The sequence below is a fragment of the Ictidomys tridecemlineatus genome, chromosome 14 (genome assembly GCF_052094955.1).
Source record: "Ictidomys tridecemlineatus isolate mIctTri1 chromosome 14, mIctTri1.hap1, whole genome shotgun sequence".
NCBI classification, from domain to species: Eukaryota; Metazoa; Chordata; class Mammalia; order Rodentia; family Sciuridae; genus Ictidomys; species Ictidomys tridecemlineatus.
Window position 1 is genome coordinate 24075619 of NC_135490.1, and position 20170 is coordinate 24095788.

Below are 20170 nucleotides of genomic sequence, written 5' to 3' on the forward strand. Positions count from 1 at the left end.
GAAAGAGAAAGAAGGGAGAGCCGATGGAGATTGAAAATAAAGAAAGGAGAAGAGATGGCTTCCAAGGAATGGTAACTGCAAAATCATCAAGGGGATCAAGGGCACAGCGAGGCACAGGACTGGATGCTGGTTCTAGCTGAGTTGGCAAGGCTTTCCTACAAACTGTGTTGCCCCCCATTCCTGTGTTAAACCTAAGTCTCCCAGGTGATGGTACTTGGAAGTGAAGCCTTTGAAAATAATTAACCCATGAGGATGGAGCTCAGGGAGACAGATTAGAGCCCTCCTTGAGAGGATGCAGGCACCAGGACTCCCTGGCTCTCTGCTGAGGATCCGACAGGATGGGCACAGCCGTGTCCTGGAAGAGACGTTCGGAACGTACCGCCCTTGCAGACTTATTTCAGACTTCCTCTCCAGAACATCAGAAAGTAAATCTGTGTTGTTTATCAGCCACCTGGCCTGCACGACTTTATTAGAACAGCCAGGGCTAGAGCCTTGAGCCTTGAACCTCCCCCTGAGACCAGGGGAGGCTTCGCAAGCAAGCCTTCAACACAGCCAGAGCACAGCTGGCTGCTCAATAATTTCTAAACTTGGGAAAATAACTCTGGGCCCTGAGCTCTTCAATAAAACACAAGTCGTGGCAGGACTAGGATTTGTGTCTAAATCTGTCTAACACCACTCTCCATCGCAGCATGGTGACTCATAATATTATCCATAAGTATTGATCTCTAATACAAAATCAATAATGCCAAAATCTTTCATTTCAAAAATCATCGTGCAGCAATCGTGGGAAGTTAATTACTCACTCCTAGATCTCCATTAAGGCTGAACTAAGATTTTAAACAGAAATCAAACGTGTATAGTTGCACCAATTCACATTTGATATATTACTAGCCTGTTAAAATATTTTGAATTGGACCATCGTAATGCTTTTGGACACTCCAAAGGTCTTTCTAGGTGAACACTTTTTATTATCTCTACCAGGAACAAACCCTGATTTAATGGCCTGTGTCTGTGATAAAGCTTAAATCACCACCATTCTCTTTCTGAGCTGTAAAGTTATGTGACTATGCAGACTCAAGAATTCCTCTCCAATTACAAGGAGTCTCTGCTGGCAGGCAGAAACAGCTTGGGGGCCTCCAGGCTGGTGCATAACTATCTACAGATAGCCCTGGAAGAAAGGAGGCTCCATGGCCTCATGTAGCCCAGGAGCTAAAAGGGCAAGAACATCACTTCCAGAATATCTGGACCCAAGTCTTGAACAGCAGTTGTACTCATGTCTGTCTCTGTCCCCACTGCTGTTGTCTGAACTCATCCTCCTAGGCTGAAGTTTTCCACTAAACAGGAGAGAATCGAGGCCACAGGTAGTGCCTGTGTTGGCACCTTACAGCTCTGATCAGAGAGAAGAGGTGGCCATTCCCATTAGTGCCAGTTGGAAAAACACAGCCTGGCCCATGGCCACTCCTGCCCCGATAGACTCTTGGCCCAGGAAAGAGAAACTGTGACTGCCGGTCCCAAAGAAGCCCATGGCTGATGGAGGAGGTGGAGAAGGGCGGTGTTACCCACAAGGACAGGGGCATTCTTTGGGGCTGTCACAAAAAAACAAATGTCCATTGCATTGGCCCACATGACCAGACCCTCGTCTGGACGTGTAGAATCCAGCTTACAGCATTTTTCAGCAAGTCAAATTTGTAAATTAAAGTGCCAGATATTTTCTCTTATCAATAATTCTGGAATCCTTGTGTTGACAGTCTGTTGGAAAACTGCAAATTAAGGGAGAAATTGTAACCAGTCATCATTCTGCAGATACCACTGTCAGTGGATACCAGAGAGCCCATAAGTTGAGGAAAGATCAGAGAAGGCATCTTTTCTCCTCCCCCCACTAGTCTTCTAGACCAGGTAGCTAGATCAACCAGAATAGATGAACTCTGCCTTTGTAATTCCACCATCACACTGGGCTCCCCCTCCACTGGCTCTCGCTCTCTGCCTCTCTCCCTTTGCAGACTCCCAGGCCCTTCCACTTGATCCCCATCAGAATTAGTAATAAGAACTGGTTTAACCAGGGACCAGTCGTTCATGGCAGGTGTGACTTTCAGATATCGTTCTCTCTCCCGAGAAAGCTGTGAACCCTAACTCTAATGCTAACCCCATCCCACAGTAACAGAACACTATGAAGGACATTTCCTGATATGGTGGACTTGTGGCTAAAGCTCAAAACTGAAATTAGTGAATAACAAAATCTTCCTCTTTCACAAAGATGCTAAATCTTCAATGATAGAGGGGAGGCGTCTGCTTCTGCAACCTCTAAGACAGAAGACTCCCAGAGAGCTCTGATGGGGTTGAGGGGGGGATTATTCAGGGAGAGTCATCTTCCTCTCCTCTTAGAACCTGTTCCCCAGGAGGTTGCCTCCCGGATGGGAGATTTAAAGATGACCAAGAGATCCCCACAAGGCTCTGGGTAGAAGCCATAACTGGAGACTGGTATCTGCCTCTTGTGCGGAGTCATGTAAAGGCTGGAGTATGGATGGGAGTGCCCATTACGGCCAGGTAAGAAGAGGCAACCAAGAGAAGGCCACTTGTACCACATAACAGGACAAGGAGAGGGAGACTCCCCAAGGATCAAGTGGGTAGAGATCCAAGCCTGCAATTTCTATGAAGGATTGTCGGAGAGAACTGCCTGCCAAGGAAAGCAAAGGAAGGGTTGCTCCGCCAGGAGAGGGGTGAGGGTGGTGCCCTGCCGAGTTCATGCTGATCAGTGAAGACCCTGCTACATTCTCACCCTTCATTACGTAGTAAACGGTTGATCTCTTGGAGAAGGAACTTGAAGAAAACTGAGCAAATGAGAAGAGCAGTAATTACCAAATAATTTGTGATAACAACTTCTTTTCATAATCTGGTTCTAGAAAATTCCATCCAGGCTGGGGATTATTGACACTTGGTTTAGACCTTGAAGGACTATGAGATTTGCAGAGGGGAAGAGAAATATGAAGCCATCTAAGACAATGACATGAGTAGAACCAAGGAGGTGAGTTCTCACCAAGACGGATGAACTGGTGTGCATGGAGTCTTGGGTCCACAGGGAGTTTCTGTCCCTATGGAGAGTAACACTGAGTTCCTGTCGGTGTTAACACCAAAATTACTTGGTGGGGTCTGCATATGGTATGTTTAAATTGAATCTTAAAATGTTGGATTTTATTCTTTACATAAAGCCTGAGGAGGCTTCTGAGTAGCAAACTATAGGATCCTATCTGTGTTTTAGGAAAATCACTCGGATATCAGGGTACACTGTCCAGAGGAGTTGAGAGTAGAAAGAAACTAAATACAGTCCCTTTCAGTTCTCTGTCCCTGTCCCTACCAGGAGGACAGCAGGAGGCTGCCATGGCTCATCAGTGGGCCCCACTTCATTCAGCATGGTCCTGCCTCACGTCTGCAATGACAGGCAGAAAAGAGAAAACTGCTAAAATAAATGTTACTATGATGAGTCTCCCCACCTGGAGAAGCTGTTGTATCCACCACAACCAGACAAGAACACAATCTCACACCCAGTTGACCTTCATTTCTCTTGTTCACACCCAGTTAAAACTCCTCCGTGGGGGTCCTTGTGTAGACTGGGGAAGTTTCCTACATATTCTTCAAAAATAATACTTGGTGCAGTGCATTTCTCCAAAGCATGATTTATTTTATCATGTGTTTGGGGAAGGGCTGTCAGTTACCCTTGCAAAGGTTTCCTATGAGATGTGGCAGTAAGATCAAATTGGATACAGACCTAGACATCCTGAAGAAGAGAAAAATCAATGTAAATAAATGTAATTTCTAAATAAAATATGCTTTTACCTAATTGAAAAGTCATTATCAATTAGTCAAATACAACTTTAATCAGACATGAATGATTCAGGGATTCTATATTTAGAAGAAGAACACAGGATGGCATTTTAAAATCCTCATGTCTCATGCCATTAGCCTTGAAAACCTCTTACCAGATAACTGAGGTGTGAGTTTTAATTCCCAGTATCAAACCAAGAATAAAATTATTTTAATTATGGTCAACTGGGTAAGGAACATTGACGGTCTAATTGCTAAGCTGTAATTCTGTATTCTGTCCCTGGGAGACACACACCTGAGCCAAGTGCTTCAATAATTCATTAAAGCACTTCCCTGTGCATCAATTACCAAATCATGTGCCTTGATTACTTTACTTAGGGAAAGTTACCCTTGTGGAAAAGGCTTTCACCAAGCATCAAAACAAGAAAAAATATTTTAACCTATTAATGTTGATTTTTTAATATATATTAAATATATATATATATACAGAGCTTAGGTCCCCTGACCTATAGTCACCAAACTTTTCTTCTTAGGTAGTAAGATATTCATTTATTTATATGTAGTGCTGAGAATCAAACCCAGTGCCTCACACATGTTAGGCAAGTGCTCTACCACTGAGCCACAACCCCAGCCCCATTTTTTTTTTCTTGGTGTTGCTGGGGATTGAACCCTGGGCCTTGTGCATGCAAAGCAAGCACTATACCAACTGAGCTATGTCCCCAGCTAATGTTGATTTTTCATAAAAAGAACATAAAATCTTACAATAGCTCTCAACTATGTGCCAAATGCAGTATGCAAAAAAAAAAAAAAAAAGCGGGAGGAGGGGGTTAGAGCCTGACCAACATTATGCAGAATTATGAGGTATGTGAGTTTTCTATTTCCTTAATTCTGGCTTTGCCAGTAGTTCATTGTAGAGAATCGTTTCTGTTTTGTTTAAACACCAACATATTTGTGGCCCAGCAACAGATTTTTATTATTCATATATATGATGCATATATACATGATGCAGAATTAGATGCCTTCAATATAAGCATAGGTCATTGTGATTTTGATAATCTATACTTATCATTGTATTTATACAGTTTATTCAAGAATACCAAAGTGCAAAAAAACTATAAAACATAAAAAGTTAATGAACAAGTACAACTTGTACATTGTTGGTGGGACTGCAAATTGGTGCAGCCAATTTGGAAAGCAGTATGGAGATTTCTTGGAAAGCTGGGAATGGAACCACCATTTGACCCAGCTATCCCCCTTCTGGGTCTATTCCCTAAAGACCTAAAAAGAGCATGCTACAGGGACACTGCTACATCGATGTTCATAGCAGCACAATTCACAATAGGAAGACTGTGGAACCAACCTAGATGCCCTTCAATAGACGAATGGATAAAAAAAATGTGGCATTTATACACAATGGAGTATTACTCTGCATTAAGAAATGACAAAATCATAGAATTTGGAGGGAAATGGATGGCATTAGAGCAGATTATGCTAAGCGAAGCTAGCCAAGCCCTAAAAAACAAATGCCAAATGTCTTCTTTGATATAAGGAGAGTAATTAAGAACAGACTAGGGAAGAAGAGCACAAGAAGAAGACCATCATTAAACAGGGTTGAGAGGTGGGAGGGAAAGGGAGAGAGAAGGGAAATAGCATGGAAATGGAACGAGACCCTCAGGTTTATACCAAATTACATACAAGAGGAAGTGAGGGGAAAGGGAAAAATAATACAAGGGGGAGGAATGAATTGCAGTAGTGGGGGTAGAGAGAGAAGAGGGGAGGGGAGGGGGGATAGTAGAGGATAGGAAAGGCAGCAGAATACAACAGACACTAGGATGGCAATATGTAAAGCAATGGAAGTGAAACTGATGTGAATCTGAAATCTGTATAAGGGGCAATATGGGAGTGCATAACCCACTTGAATCAAAATGTGAAATATGATATATCAAGAAATATGTAATGGAGGGGTAAGACAAGATAATACAAATGGAAGAAATGATTTACAGTAGAAGGGGTAGAGAGAAAAGGGGAGGGGAGGGGAGGGGAGGGGGGATAGTAGAAAATAGGACTGACAGCAGAATACATCAGACACTAGAAAGGCAATATGTCAATCAATGGAAGGGTAACTGATGTGATACAGCAATCTGTATACGGGGTAAAGTTGGGAGTTCATAACCCGCTTGAATCAAACTGTGAAATATGATGTATTAAGAACTGTGTAAGGTTTTGAACGACCAACAATAAAAAAAAAAAAAATAAGTATACAGATTGGAAAAGGAAGAAATAAAACTATCTTTCTTTATAGATGACAGGACTATCTAAAGAATCAACACTAACAAAATCTCCTGGAACTATTAGTGGATACAGAAAGCTTATAGGACACAAAGCAGATATATAAAATACAATTACTTCCCTATGTTCCTGAAATACACAATTAGAATGAGAAATTAAAAAACAAAGAATACTTAGGTAATAATATATATTATGTACCAGATCTATATGAGAAAACCTAAACTCTGATGAAAGATCAAGGAGATTTAATTGGAGAGATTTCCATGTACAGGGATAAGATTCAATTTTGTCAAGATGTCATCTCTTCCCAATTTGACTAAATGCAATCTCAATAAAAATCTAGAAGTTATTTTGTGAACACCAACAAACTGATTCTAAAGTTTATATGGAAAGGCAAAAGACCCAGAAAGTCAACACAATATTGAGATGGAAGAAGGAAGTAAAGGGCTGACTTCATCCCACTCTGAGACTGACCATAACCCTGTGGTGCTGGCAAGAGACAAGCAAACCCATGGAAAAGAGCTGAGTCCAGAACAGAACCACACAGACTTAGAACTGCTCTTGGGCAAAGGATCAAACATGAGAAACAGTGTCTTCAGTAAGTGGTGCCAAGCATTCAGACATGCACAAGTGACAATGAACCTAGACACACACCTTATACCTTGCACAAAGGTTAACTCAAAATGGAGCATAGACCGAAACGGAAAAAATAAAACTATAAAACTTCTAGAAAAGATTACAGAAGACTATTTAAGTTTCCACTGGTGCAATGAGTTTTTCGATGTAACACCAAAAGCATGACCTGTAGGGGAAAAAAAACCCTGATAAACTGGACTTCATTAATATTAAAACTTCTGTGCTTTAAAAGACACAATTTAAAAAAAAATAGAAAGACAAACCAGACTGGGAGAAAATCTTTGCAAAACAAGTATCTAATAAAGAACTGCTATCTAAACTAAAAAAAAAAAAAAAAAAAAAAAAAAAATGAACAAGTACAAAAAGAAATAAATAAGCTCATAGCATATTTCCTTACATACAAAAGTATTCTATAAATGTCTGTTGAATGGTAAATCAACAAAAAAATTGAAATAAAGTGAGGCAAAGGCTTACATTTTAACTTGGGTTCAAAGTTTTTACCCCTGCTGCCAATCAAAAGGGGCAACGTTGATTCAACAGAAAAATTAACTTTTCTTCCTGTTCAAATCCACCTTCCTCTGATAAAGGCAATTCTAAGGAGAAAATTGCAGGATTAATGACAGCTGAGAAATACAAATGAGAAAAAGACAATTCACTGATTGTATAATTGATCCTGAAGAGCTGGAAACTACCTTCATAGGGTTTGCTAACTCATAATAACAAGAAACACCAAGCACATTCACCCTCTGTAACTGCCATCTTCGTCAACAGTCTTGTTGATACTGTACTGTTAAGTGGATTCTAAGGGCCCATGTCAACAACAGAATCAAGCACAAGAGTATATCTAAGTGGAGCTGTACTTTATTATTATTTCTGTGTCTGCTATAAAACGGAACATCTCCAGAACAGGAACTCCATCTAGTGGACATTGGCACCTTTTATTTACACCCCATGGTAACATGATTCCAACATTTGGAAATCTCAAGGTGGAAAACGGGGAGCCCGTGAGGGCTGGAAGGTGGGATTCGAACCCTGAGTTCTGTCTCCTCCCCCGCTTCCTCCCAGATCCCACATTGTACTTGAGGTTCACTTGAGCGCAATCAGGAACTTTGAATATTGAAAGAAGGAGCTATGGACATGGGGATAATGACTATTCACAGCAACATGGTAGCAAGCATCCAATGGACAGAATCCAGCAGTTCCATGGTGTGTCCACAGAGACATGCTCTGGTCAGCTGTCCCGCAAAGACTGTACCTGGGCAGGCAGGGAAGGAGGGTGAGCTCAGGGGGAGTCTTGGCCACAACTGCAGTCTCTTCTCTGCCACCTGTTCTCCACATCTGGACAATTCCATGAACTTCCCGGAGTCTTTCTCACGAATTCCTTCTTTGTTTCAATGAAGCAGAGTAGGTTTCTTTGGTTTGCAACCAAGGTCCTTGGTTTGTTAGGAGAATCAAATATGATTTTCAAAAGTGTTGTTTCCTGGGAAATGAGGCAGGTTCAAGCACAAATAGTAAACTCAATGGTTTAGAAGTGGCTTGCTTTTCCCACATGTGGTTCCTGCCTACCTGTAATAATTTCCTCACATGTCTATGAATAACCCAGTCACCAAGACTCCACCAAACAACCCCTTTTACTCTCTGCTAAACATTTTTTTTGCCTAACGATAAAAGAAAGCAGTCACTGAACATGGGATCAAGTGAAATTTACCAGTAATCATGTTAACCCTCATCAGAGGAAATCAATCAATGAGGGAAAAGAAAGGGAGGAGTGCTAAATTAGGTTATCCAACTAGAGAATCTGTCAATAATTTAGAGTTCGTTTTATTCCATGTGCTATAAAAAGACCAACTGGCTTTTTAATTTGGAGGTAGTTATTGCAGGTTGTTATAATATCCAGAGAGTTCACAATAAAGGGAATGAATATGACAAACATAAGTTTATATTTTATATTCAATAAAAAGGTCATAAACCATAGGGGTAAAAAAGCTACAGTGCACATCCTTAAGGTGGGGATTCAAGGTCACAGCTCTGAAGGTCACAGCTCTGAGCTGTGACCCGATATCAGTGTAGCACAAGCACTGAAGGCTGCCAAGGTGATCAGACCTGGTATTTCATGGAGGCTGTAAATATTGAAGAATCAGAGACTTCCTGAAGTTGATAATCTAATTCTCAGGTTATACTAAATTTATATTATACCAATGACAGTATAGAATTTTCTGCTACTATGTGGCTCAATGCCTGTAGTGTCTGAATATCACTCTGACATTCTGCCAGTAATCTAATTTAAATAAAAATGTGCTATGTTCTTAAGACTCTTGATTAAACTATAAGCCATTGTAGAGTCAGAGCCACATAAACATTTAAAGATATCCATGTGCACATATGTGTGTGTGTGAGAAAGAGAATGTGGCTAACATCTGAGGTATGATTTGAATTGTTTCTGAAAATCTGTTTGAGTCCAATTTTTTTTAATGCCATGAGTCTTATAGGTTTTCCCAGAAATGATATATCTTTCAGTGCTTATGGATGAGTTCAGTCAAAATTTTAGAATGCTTAGCTAGTTCTGAAAATGCAATACCTGGTTCAAAATGTTGAACTCCATTTGAGGTAAAGAGAGTTTAGTCCAAACATCAGAAAATCCTAAAACTTTTAACAAAAGAAAAATTGCCCTTTCTTTAAAAAAAACTAAAATAAAGAGAGAAAGGATAATCTCTTGACACATAACACAAGATTCTTTTTTGAAGTGACCTGAAAACAAAGTCTTTTTATGTGAACATTTCCAATTTTTCAAGATTTTAAATGAAAGTACATAATATTGACAGTCAAACCTCTGAGGACTGGTTGTCTTACCCTTGATAGGTACAAACCTAATTCAAGCTCCAGAATCAAAAACAAATGCTTTTAAATGCTTTTAAATATTTTGATATTCTTAGCACTAAATGTAAACACGTCCTAAATCAGTGCTTTGCATTCAAAGAGGGGTAGGGGGATTAAATACATCTAAAAATATCAAAGCCAATGTTCATGTTTTTCTATAGTGTTCTGTTTCTAAAAAGTATGAAAGCATAGCCTTTGGTATGTATTTTATCCCAAAATTTTGAATGAATGAAATTATGATAGATAATTTTAAGGTACCTTTTAATTGCTAGTTAGATGATCATCACAAAAAAAATCTCTAAACAATGAGTTCAAATTCTACCTCCAGCTTATTTTAAATCCATCAATTGAATCATTTTAAGTCCTTGGTCTCAAATATTCTGAGCATTTCTTTTCCCTTTCTCCCAACTGTCCTATACAATACAGTATTTTTCATAAGAAGGAATACAAATCTGCATTATTCTCCTCTATGATTATAGTTCTTTTCTCTGAATCTTTATGTCCTTCATCCTGCTTCTCCATTCACTCCTTTATTTGTTGACTCAAATAGCAGTGTTTATTGAGCAGCTACTATGCATTGGGCAGTATTTTACATACTTGGGAGATGAAGATGAAACACAAACCTGCTTCTAGCAGCTGGAAGCCCATTATGTAGAAGGAACACATACACAGAAAGGCAGATCACATAGTATTTAGGTGTTTTTAAAATGGCATAAATATAAATGGCTCAGTGTCTGGGAAATTAGTATTCTGTGAGAGACAAGGATATGTACTGCACAGGGACCCTTCAATGAAGAGCTTGTTGTCCCAGATGCTGATGGCCATGAATGGATTCCCAGCTGCTATTCACCCTCTGGAATTGCCAAACACCCATATGCTTATGTGGATGAGCCTGGAGGACAATATATTGAGTGAAATAATCCAGGCAAAGAAAGACCCATATGACATATTTCCACCCAGATATAGAAACTAGAAAAGTCTATCTCATAGAAATAGACTAAAATTGTGAACACCAGAGGCTAGGAAGATGGGTGTGGACAGAGGTTGAACAATTGGTTCCAAAATAAAGTTAGAGAGGATGAATAAGTTCTTACTGCAGGGTGAATATATTTCATAATAATTTATTATATATTTCAAAATAACTAGAAGAGAGAATTGTGAATATCCCCAACACAAAGAAATGATAAATGTTTGAGGTGATGGAAATGCTAACTACCCTGATTTTATCATTACACAATGTATACATACATGAAAATGTCACACTGTACCCCATAAATGTGTATAATTTTTATGTGTCCATTGAAATATAAATAAGTGTGTAAATAAGGGATGTCCTTGCCTGGTTGACACACATCAGTGACCAATTAATGGCATGATCATTTATGCCAACACAGAGCTCCCTCTGGGTCTGTTGACCTTCAGGCACATCTGCTACTCAGGTCTCTGTGCTCCATCCTGCTTCCTTCACACCCACCTACTCCCACAGATTTTGATTTCTGAAAAACATGCTATCAGATCTGCTTCCTGGAGAACATAGATGGCAACATTTTTAAATGGACTTTTTTTTTTTAATGGACCATGGCCCTAGTTGTTGCCTGAGAATAAGATCCTCAAGAAGATACTACTGGAAGTTCCTGGACCAAACAGAGGAGCAATGATATTGATAAAAATGATAACTAGTGATAGCAAGATTGACATAGAGTTTACCCTGTGTTGGGCACCGTTTTAAGTGTTCTGTATACACCTGCTCATTTAACCCTTCAGCAATTCTCTAAACAGACACTTTTCTTAATACCTTTCAACCGATGAGAAAAGAGGATGACAAGACAGTGAAGTGTCTAACTCAAGTCCACACCTGTACTAAATGGCTCCCAGGTAGCTCCAACCTGTGGTGCCTTAACCACTGACTTAAACCATTTATCTAATCCTCTGATATCTCAGCAACTTTTCTTAGCCTCATTGATAACAACAGTGAAATTGCACATTTAGAGGCTCTCTTAGGTAATAGCACTACTATTCATTGAGTCCCTACCACATATCTGCTGTGTAGTAAGCCCTGCATAGCTTCAGATCATTGTCATAACATTCCCATGAGTTAGGCTTAAGGTTTGGTTATTCCAAAATAAGAAAACAGGTTCATAAGAACTATGTGAGTTATGCAAATTATAGAGTTCACAAGTAACAGACATATCCTCAAGCCTAGTATTTCTGCCTCCAATACAAAGTATCCCAAAGTTTTATTATTTAGATTTACCTAAGCTATGCTTAATATATGAACTATAAACTAAACCTAAAATAGGTTAAAACAGTCACCATTTATGGGATTCAGTGTTTTTAGTTATGTCACCTAAGACTCTTTCCTAAGATTGAAGAAATTTGGAAAACAGTGTCCGACCATCTGCCCTTTGACATAGCTACATCTATAATCCAGAACTTTCTTTCAAAAATCTAGATGATTTTAACAGACTCATTTTCTTCATGTATTCTTTTGGGGCCTCCCTGACAGTAAACCAGAGGTTTTGCTCAAAGAAAGAGGAATCATATTCTTCAATTTAAGCCCAAATAACACGAATGAACACGTTTCAAAATCACATGTTTGATTACACTTCCAAGGTGTCGATACAAATTCTTGAAAATCCCAGTTCATGGTGTATAATAACATGATATCAAAACATGCTCCTTAAAGATGAATTTACTTTTGAAGCGACCACTGAGGCCTTTGGCCCACGAGTAATTGATTAAATCTAGCAAGTAGAAGTCATTCCTCGGGCTAAGGAGGCAGCCACTGGGATTGGGGGGATAGGAGTAGGAGATAGTAAGAAGCTTCCATGACGTCATCTTTGTTATGGCAGGAAAATTCCATGAATTTGTCACTTTGGGAGACATAAATTCCTCCTGACCAAAAAGACCCCTGAATCACTTCACTATAACCAAAGTAAGCTGTGAGGGAAGAACAACCCTAAGAGCCAGTGCACCATGCCAGCATTTTGGTAACAGGAACAAATGGACAGAGAATAACAGCTTCTGCATGGCTCGCACCTTGACTCTGGAAATGCACTCTTTGTCTCGATTATTTGCTGCCTGACAATTGTTCCCAGCAGTGAAAGGCAAGCTCACCCTCTGGGAATGGATTCAAATATAAATGACTGAGAGCCTTGTCAAAGTTCCACTGTAGCTGACACCCTTCCCCACCCCCCCACCCCTGGTTCCCCAGGGACACTTCATTTTCACTGTATCACCTTTTTCCCTCCAAGGGAAGATGAAGGTCCAGAAAAAAAAAAAAGTCTTTATAAATGGAACGTTTTCATTATGGGCCAAAATTTCTGTCCTAACTCACCTCCTACTCCCTGCCTTTCCATTCTGCCTCTTTCCAATAACATCCTTTCCTGCGATTGCAGAATCCCAACCCACTATTTTGATACTTGAAAGTGGCTGGGTTATGACGCTGTACAACCTCACTCCAATCACCCTTAATGAACTTGTGCAAGCCCCGGAAAGTGTTGCCTCATTGTCTATTTATTCTGCTTTCAACATGACAGCTGACAGCCTCCTTTGCTGAGGGCAAGGAAAGGCCGAAGTTTGTGGTTTCAGAGAGCCATAAATGGTTGACTCTCCTTTTCCTTCCCTGCAAAAGTCGGATTCACTCATCCAGCACTGTCTTCCATGATGGGGGGCTGGGAAAATTGCAGACAGCTGGCTTTCTTGGGAGAGTTAAAACAGAGAAATCACAATGATAAGAACCTTGTTTTTTTTTTTTTTCAAAAACTCCAAAATAATATAAATCACGGAAGCCTTACAAAAGAAATGGAGAATCTCCTTGAATTAACCTTTCACGATGCACTTCTTTTTGGCAGCCTAAATTAGAAAGAGCTATATAATAGAAAAGATGGATTAGATTCTGCAAAATAAGATCTCTGTTCATCCTGGGCACAGGGAGCCCGAGGTGATGTGCTTAATGCCAGGTAGAGTCATGGTTTCCATGGTGGAGAGACTAGGTAAGATGGCACCTTAGCTGGGATTTGCAACAACTGATCTTCAAAACCTCAAAATCATATTCACCTGCATTACATTACTTGATTCTTACAATAACCTTGTGAAGTTGTACAGGCGCTGATAATATCTCCATTTCACAGAGGAAAACCTCTGAAGCTCAGAAATACTCAGTTATCTCTCAGTTTAGAATGGCAAAGCTGATATTCCAGCCCAAATCTTCTTCTTCCAAAGCTAACATGTTTTCCACTCCTCACACTGGACTTCAGGGGCATATCAAATTCTACAAGGGTTTCTAGCTAAGACTAATTTTTCTTCTGTTATCCTAAATCTGCATCCTTAAAAAATGTCAAAAATGAGGTTTATTTTCTTTGGCCAGCAAAATAGTGACTATGTGAGTGTCGGTATATTAGAATTAACATTCTTTTAAATGAGAAGTTGATTTACCAAACACTATTTAAATTAAAGAGATGCTAAACGTGGCAGTGTTCTCACTCCAGCTGCCACAGGTCAATTATGCAAGCTCTTTATTGCCAGTTTATAATTAGATTCACCAGAGACTTATTAACCTCTGGGAAGAGTTGTAAGTTTTACATAAAGCAAAATGAAAAAAAAAAAGTGTCCTCACTTATAGAAAGTAAAATTTGAAGCAAAGATGAAATAAAAATAAGATTCACCTTAGTCACATGCACAGAAAAATGCTTTTTTTTTTTTTTTAATCAGATTTCCTGGGCCTTCGAGACCTTAGTCCAATAGATCTCAAGCACATTCCAGGAACATGCTCTCTCACATGACCCCCCACACACACACTCACTCCTAGAAATACATTGGCCAGTGGGTAGAAGGGCATGGGGAGGAAATTGGTGTCCAGATAAGAGATGAAATTTGGATTTGCAAGATGAGACCAAGTTACCTTCCGTGGTGTTGGTTTTGAATGAGAGCATTGCTGGCAGTAATTTATAATTGTTATGACTTCCAAAATCATTGAGACTGATAATAATTTAGTGGATAATAATTTGACCAGCTTTTAGCTTGATGTCTCTTCATTGCCTCTTATTATTTGTAGCTACAATGAAACCTCATTTACAGAGACCTTAAGTGGACTGAAGTGAATTAATAAAACAACAGTTTAGGAAAACAATAAGATTTTTTTTTAACCATCAAATAAGCAAACGTCTTCATTTACATGTTCATTCTTAGTACATGTGAGGCAAAATCATATCTGTAAGAATATAAATTTTGGTAATATTTAAATTGGACTAGAATGTAACTTAAAAATTGGTGCCTAAAGTTTTCTAAATGGCCATACTCTAACTCAGAAACAAGTTCTATCTTAATGAAAAGTATGCACCAATATGTGTGACAAATATGTTTATAATAGTGAAATTTTTATAAGCCTAATGTCCAGACAGAGAGGTGGATATGTTAATTTTGACATATTTCTATTAATCATGCACAGTATTATCAAATTATAAATGTTCATATCATCTAGTATTCCTCTCAGCTGAGCTCTGTCCCTCTGTTGCAATGCTGAACGAGTTACTACCTGGAAGGGAAAAGCATATGCTCTTGGTATCCTCAGTAGGAATTTATAATGCGTTTTCCTAAAGAAAAAAAAATATTACAAAGTTAGTGTGCTTCTAATTACTAGAAGCCTACTTAACATAAACCTTAAAACTTTAGCAGGAACATGAACTTGGAAAATATAATAGTATCATTTATATAATATCAAATCTAAACCTATTACAATTATTATACACAAAAAAAATTTGGATTGTGTATAACTGACATCAAAAACATCAGCAGCTCATTATCTGTACTCTGTAGATATACATAGAGGACAGCCAGATGCCTTTTTGAATAATTTCCAAGATAAATGTGAGACTCACAAAATAATTAAGATAACTGTTAAGTATTTGTTGAATAACTGTTAATTTAACCCTCAAATAGTATTACTGATTTTTTTGTAATAGTGGATTTTTTTTGTCATAGATAAAAAAAAAATGAGACCGTGCTATATAGTGGATTTCACAGTTTATTGCTTTAAATAACAATTGTCACGTGAAATTGCTAATCTAGTAGCATGAGTGGACCTCTGCTTTTACAAAGAAGAAATCGAAATCATTACTACCATTGCTAATCAGTATCACAACATGTTATTTGCCTATAATAGTGCCATGTACCCTGGGGATTCAATAGTTGATGAAATGGAAATTTTAAGGCTTACCATTTCTGATAAATTTAATCCCAAATATAATTCTGACTACCCCAATTTTCAGGAATTTAATGCTGTTTTCATAACCCTTGCCTTAGGATACTGAGTGTAATTTTTTTCGCTGCTACCACATATTACATTTCTTTCTCATTCTTCTCTCTGTTCCTCTCTACATTACTCCTGGCTTAGGTGTCTGAGAACTTCACACTGAAAATTTTTCCACAAATATGAGCCACAATCACCTTGGCACTCATTGGCATGGAAGGGCAATAACAAAGTGATTACATTTTCTTTTGCCTGTAGCTTCAAAGCAGCCACTTGACCTATAGGTCAACCAGGAACCATACTTTTTCAGAGGTCTGTAATTTCAAAGGTGAACATGGTGTTACCACTTCCTTGAGAAATTTATTTGAAATAAATCTATCAAGCTTATTTGAGTTCTTACCAACGATCATGGTCTCAAATATATGTTTTTCCTTTTTTACTCCTCTTAGGATCTAGCAAAACATTCTATTACATTATAGAGCCCTATAAAATGAATAGTACTTTAATAATTCTCCCAGCCCAGATAGACACAGTTAAGAGATATACACAAATGAGCTTGTACATATCAATTTTTTTTAAACAGATGAATTTTTGTATGTATGTGTATCTATATATAATAATAATCATAATTATTATTACTTTATGCTAAGCATTTCTATTCGTTGAGACACTTAATCCTACTTCAGCTGCTTAAATTGCTCTTTTATTCCCAGAGGTTATAATGGATGCATTTATTCAACAAATACTTATGAATTCCTTTATGGATAAGTCACTATCTTAAGTATTAGCAATTGGGAGGGAAAATGAAGTGTTCTCTCCCTTCATCGAGTTTTCAGTCTAACAAATGCTTGTTAACTTAATCTTCACACAAGTACCTTTTCATATTCCTGCACTTTTCTTAAGGATATAAAGATACCTATATAAATCAAGTTCCAAATTTGCAAAGCATAAGGGACCCTTAAACTTCCAGGGAAAGTTCAAAATTAAAGATATTAGATTGGGTTTTCACATTTTCCATTTTTTTTTCCTCTACCAGCCATTAGATGTGAGAGCTACCCAAGACTCAGTTTGAGGAACTCTCTCTCTTTACAGATTCCTGAGCTATTCTTAGGCAATTTTTATGCATGTCTAGTGACTTTAATTATCACCTATATAAGGGTGACACATTTATGTCTTATTTCAGATTTTTTTATCTAGATTTCTTTGAATTTGATTGATATATCCAATTGTCACTTTGGCTGCTTTTCCTTTAAGTTATGTCAAAATGCATGACCTGTGTCTTGTGCTCATAACTCTTAACAACAGGGTCCTCCTGAGCTGTTCCAGTTCCTAAATAAAGACACTGCTTGTCTGAAGCCTCAGGTCTGAGCTTATGTGCAACTTCCCAGATAAGAGAGTGGTCTTGTCTGAACACCCCACCATCATTCTCTTCTGCATAACACCTTCTGCTTTCCTTTCATTATCCTGTATGTACTACAAGTCAGAGTTACATGTTTGTGTGGATAATAAAGTAATTGACCTAATATACTGATATATAAATAAAAATGATATGTATTTATATTCTAAAAATGCAGTCATTTTCAAAAGTTCTAACTTTAACATAGCTACTATTATAGCCCACATAGTACTTAAAACACACACTCAAAAAATGGTTAAATGAATGGAAACCTCCCAGTTACCTGGATTTGGACACTGCTAGGAAAAAGAGACCAGTTGCTGAATTCTTGAGCTTTCTTAGCAAATAAGTATAAGAACTCATCTTGAGTCAACAAAGAGTCTAGCACAATGGAGAAAGTTTAAGAGGATAGTTGAAGAGTTTGATATCATCTAATGCAAGGTCTCCAGAATATATAGCACCAAAACTTCTTTGGGCTAATCCCTTCTGAGAAGCAGAATTGCTAGAGAGAATAGACAACAAAAATTCTTCTCCAGCTGCCAATAGAAATAGCTGCTAGAAATCCCTCCATATGGTTCGCCCCTCCCACAGAAGCTACTGGAAGATCGACAACAATTACCATCACCAACAGGAGCAGCCATTGACTTTTCTTTCACCAGGGGCCAATGAGAGCAGCTGCCAATGAGAATCATTGTCATTAGGATGGCCAAAAAACATGTGTTCCAAAAACCACAGCTGGCTGAAGTATTACCAGGAAATACTCCTGGGTGATAACACCCCACCCCACCCCCACCAAAAGCAGCTAACAAGAGGCCACAACATTAGAAAAGGGGACTGTGGAAGCCACAAAGATTTTTAGTCCTCTCTGTTATATTAGTTTATCTTATTTTACTATTAACCCATAAGACAAGAGAGATTTCAATTCTTTCAAAATAATCCTCTCTTTTGAAAAGGAAAACAATTTTTCAAAGAAGACTTGATGAAGACAAAGACCCCACAAAACCCTGGAGAAGGGTTCACATTAATTTGAGAGATATTGAACAAAACCAGTATACAGAATCCCAGCTAAAGAGATGCTCAGAGAATAATGAAATGGAAATTTTTCTTCCAAAAGGAGGAAATGACTAAATAGAGGCTGAGCATTACTTCTGTAAATGTAAGGCTAAGTCTTATTTACCTGTGTAGCCCTAGCAGTTCCTAAAATATGCACTAAAAAGAAAAACTGAATGAATGAGTGGGAGAATAGACAGAAGAGTGAAAGATTAAATAGTTTCTATTTACCTTAAAATATACAATAAGAATATAACACAATTTCTTTCAAGTAGACACAAATTAACTTTGAACAGGGAAGATAGAGTTGTAATATGTCATTTTTGTTCCCCAGAATTAAAACATACTTTCTCTGATTTTTACAGTTTTATGGGCTTCATGTAGTAGAACAATGATTGCTCTCACTTTTTAATCTATGTACAAAATCCAAAGATAAAGAGCTGGTCAAACATTCTGATTTATCTTGCAGAAATCCACGTTAGTGTCCAAAGGGGCAAAGTATACTCTGATTTGATTCACTGCCCATTGGTATCCAAAGGGACTCATCTGATCAAGAATAGGAAGAGAGATGGCTCACAGGAATGTAAGTTCTAAACAGCTCAGACATATAAAGTCAGTGTTCCAATAACCTGACTCTGTTTTCTTGTTAGACCAGATAGCTGGTAGTAAGGAGGCAAAGGGGTCATAGAACACGAAGGGTAAAGGACAGCAAAATCTAGCGCACAGGCAACCTGAGCAGTGTTTAGGATCGGGGACACTTCAGTGGGAGCTATGGAACTTCAGATTTTTCCACCAAGGAGGATCTTAGGCACTGTGTTCTGATTGTAGGCTTCTCTTAAAGCTATATCTACAGAGCATTTTAATTGAAATAGCCCTTCTATAGTAACCTTGGGGTTTCGTGGGTTCAAAGTCTTTGGTGTTTTTTTTATTTTATTTTTATTCCAATGAAGAGTTTGAGGGGCAGCCTTCATCTAGATGCATGCAAATGTTTGAGAAATCCAGGCTCCCTCCACTGTGAGACTCCATCTATCCCTACGGCTTCAGAGCAATCTCTTCTTGTACTAGAGAGAAAAAGAACATAGTGAATCACATGAAAAACTAGCAGGTTAAGGCCTGGAAAGCCATCACTTCTGTCACCCACATTCCACTGACCTGAACATGTGACCTCAGTCACATGTTCACAAACAAACCTAAGGAGGGAAGCTGCTAGACATACAGTCCCTGGCCAGGTAGTTTCCAGCAATAGTTTCCACCATGAAAGGGATGTGCAAGTCCCTAGCGAATAGCTAAAAGTCTGCAATTCTGTGTTTACTTACAGCACACGTATATTTGGGGCAGGGGAAATTTGACAATGAGAAAGCAATGGATCATAGACATAGTGAATGAAAATTAAAATGGCTTCTAGAATGGAAATGTATTTTTAAGACTATAGATATCCATAATTGAGCTGATTTTTAATGAGTGTGTTGCTGTTGATTCTATTTATATCAATTAATACCATGTTACCAATGAAATGAATCAAAGACAGAACAATTGCCAAAATAATAAAAAAAAAGATCTAAATCCAGCCAAACCTATCCCTTGGGTGTGTTATGATAATGATGATTCAAAGAATGTTCTAGGCAAAAATCACATAAGAAATAAATATATTAGAGAAAATAGAAAAGTAACATTTACTGGATTAACTTTGGGCTAAGCACTATACTAGGTGTTTTAGTTATCTATTGCTAGGTAAGAAGAGTTTCATGAACTTAGCAACTTAAAATAACACACATTCATTATTTCAGTATCTATTGTCAGGAGTCCAGCCATGGCATAAATTTTGTAGGATCTTATAAGATTGAAATCAAGGC

General features: G+C 38.3%; 1 protein-coding gene and 1 long non-coding RNA gene across 3 annotated transcripts in view; one reads left to right on the forward strand and one right to left on the reverse strand.

Moving 5' to 3' along the window:
• Galntl6 (polypeptide N-acetylgalactosaminyltransferase like 6) overlaps positions 1-20170 on the forward strand; it is a 1056167-nt gene that overhangs the window by 879082 nt on the left and 156915 nt on the right. The gene's annotated exons all lie outside the window — the stretch shown is intronic.
• The window catches only part of LOC144370311 (uncharacterized), a 207347-nt gene continuing 194285 nt past the window's right edge, over positions 7109-20170 (reverse strand). Inside the window, exons 14-16 of one of the 2 annotated variants that reach the window (XR_013430284.1) lie at positions 15158-15215; positions 8000-8224; positions 7109-7337 (exon numbers count right to left, since the gene is read on the reverse strand). This is a non-coding gene — a long non-coding RNA (uncharacterized LOC144370311). The remainder of the gene's footprint in view (positions 7338-7999; positions 8225-15157; positions 15216-20170) is intronic. The other variant, XR_013430288.1, reaches the window with a different exon arrangement.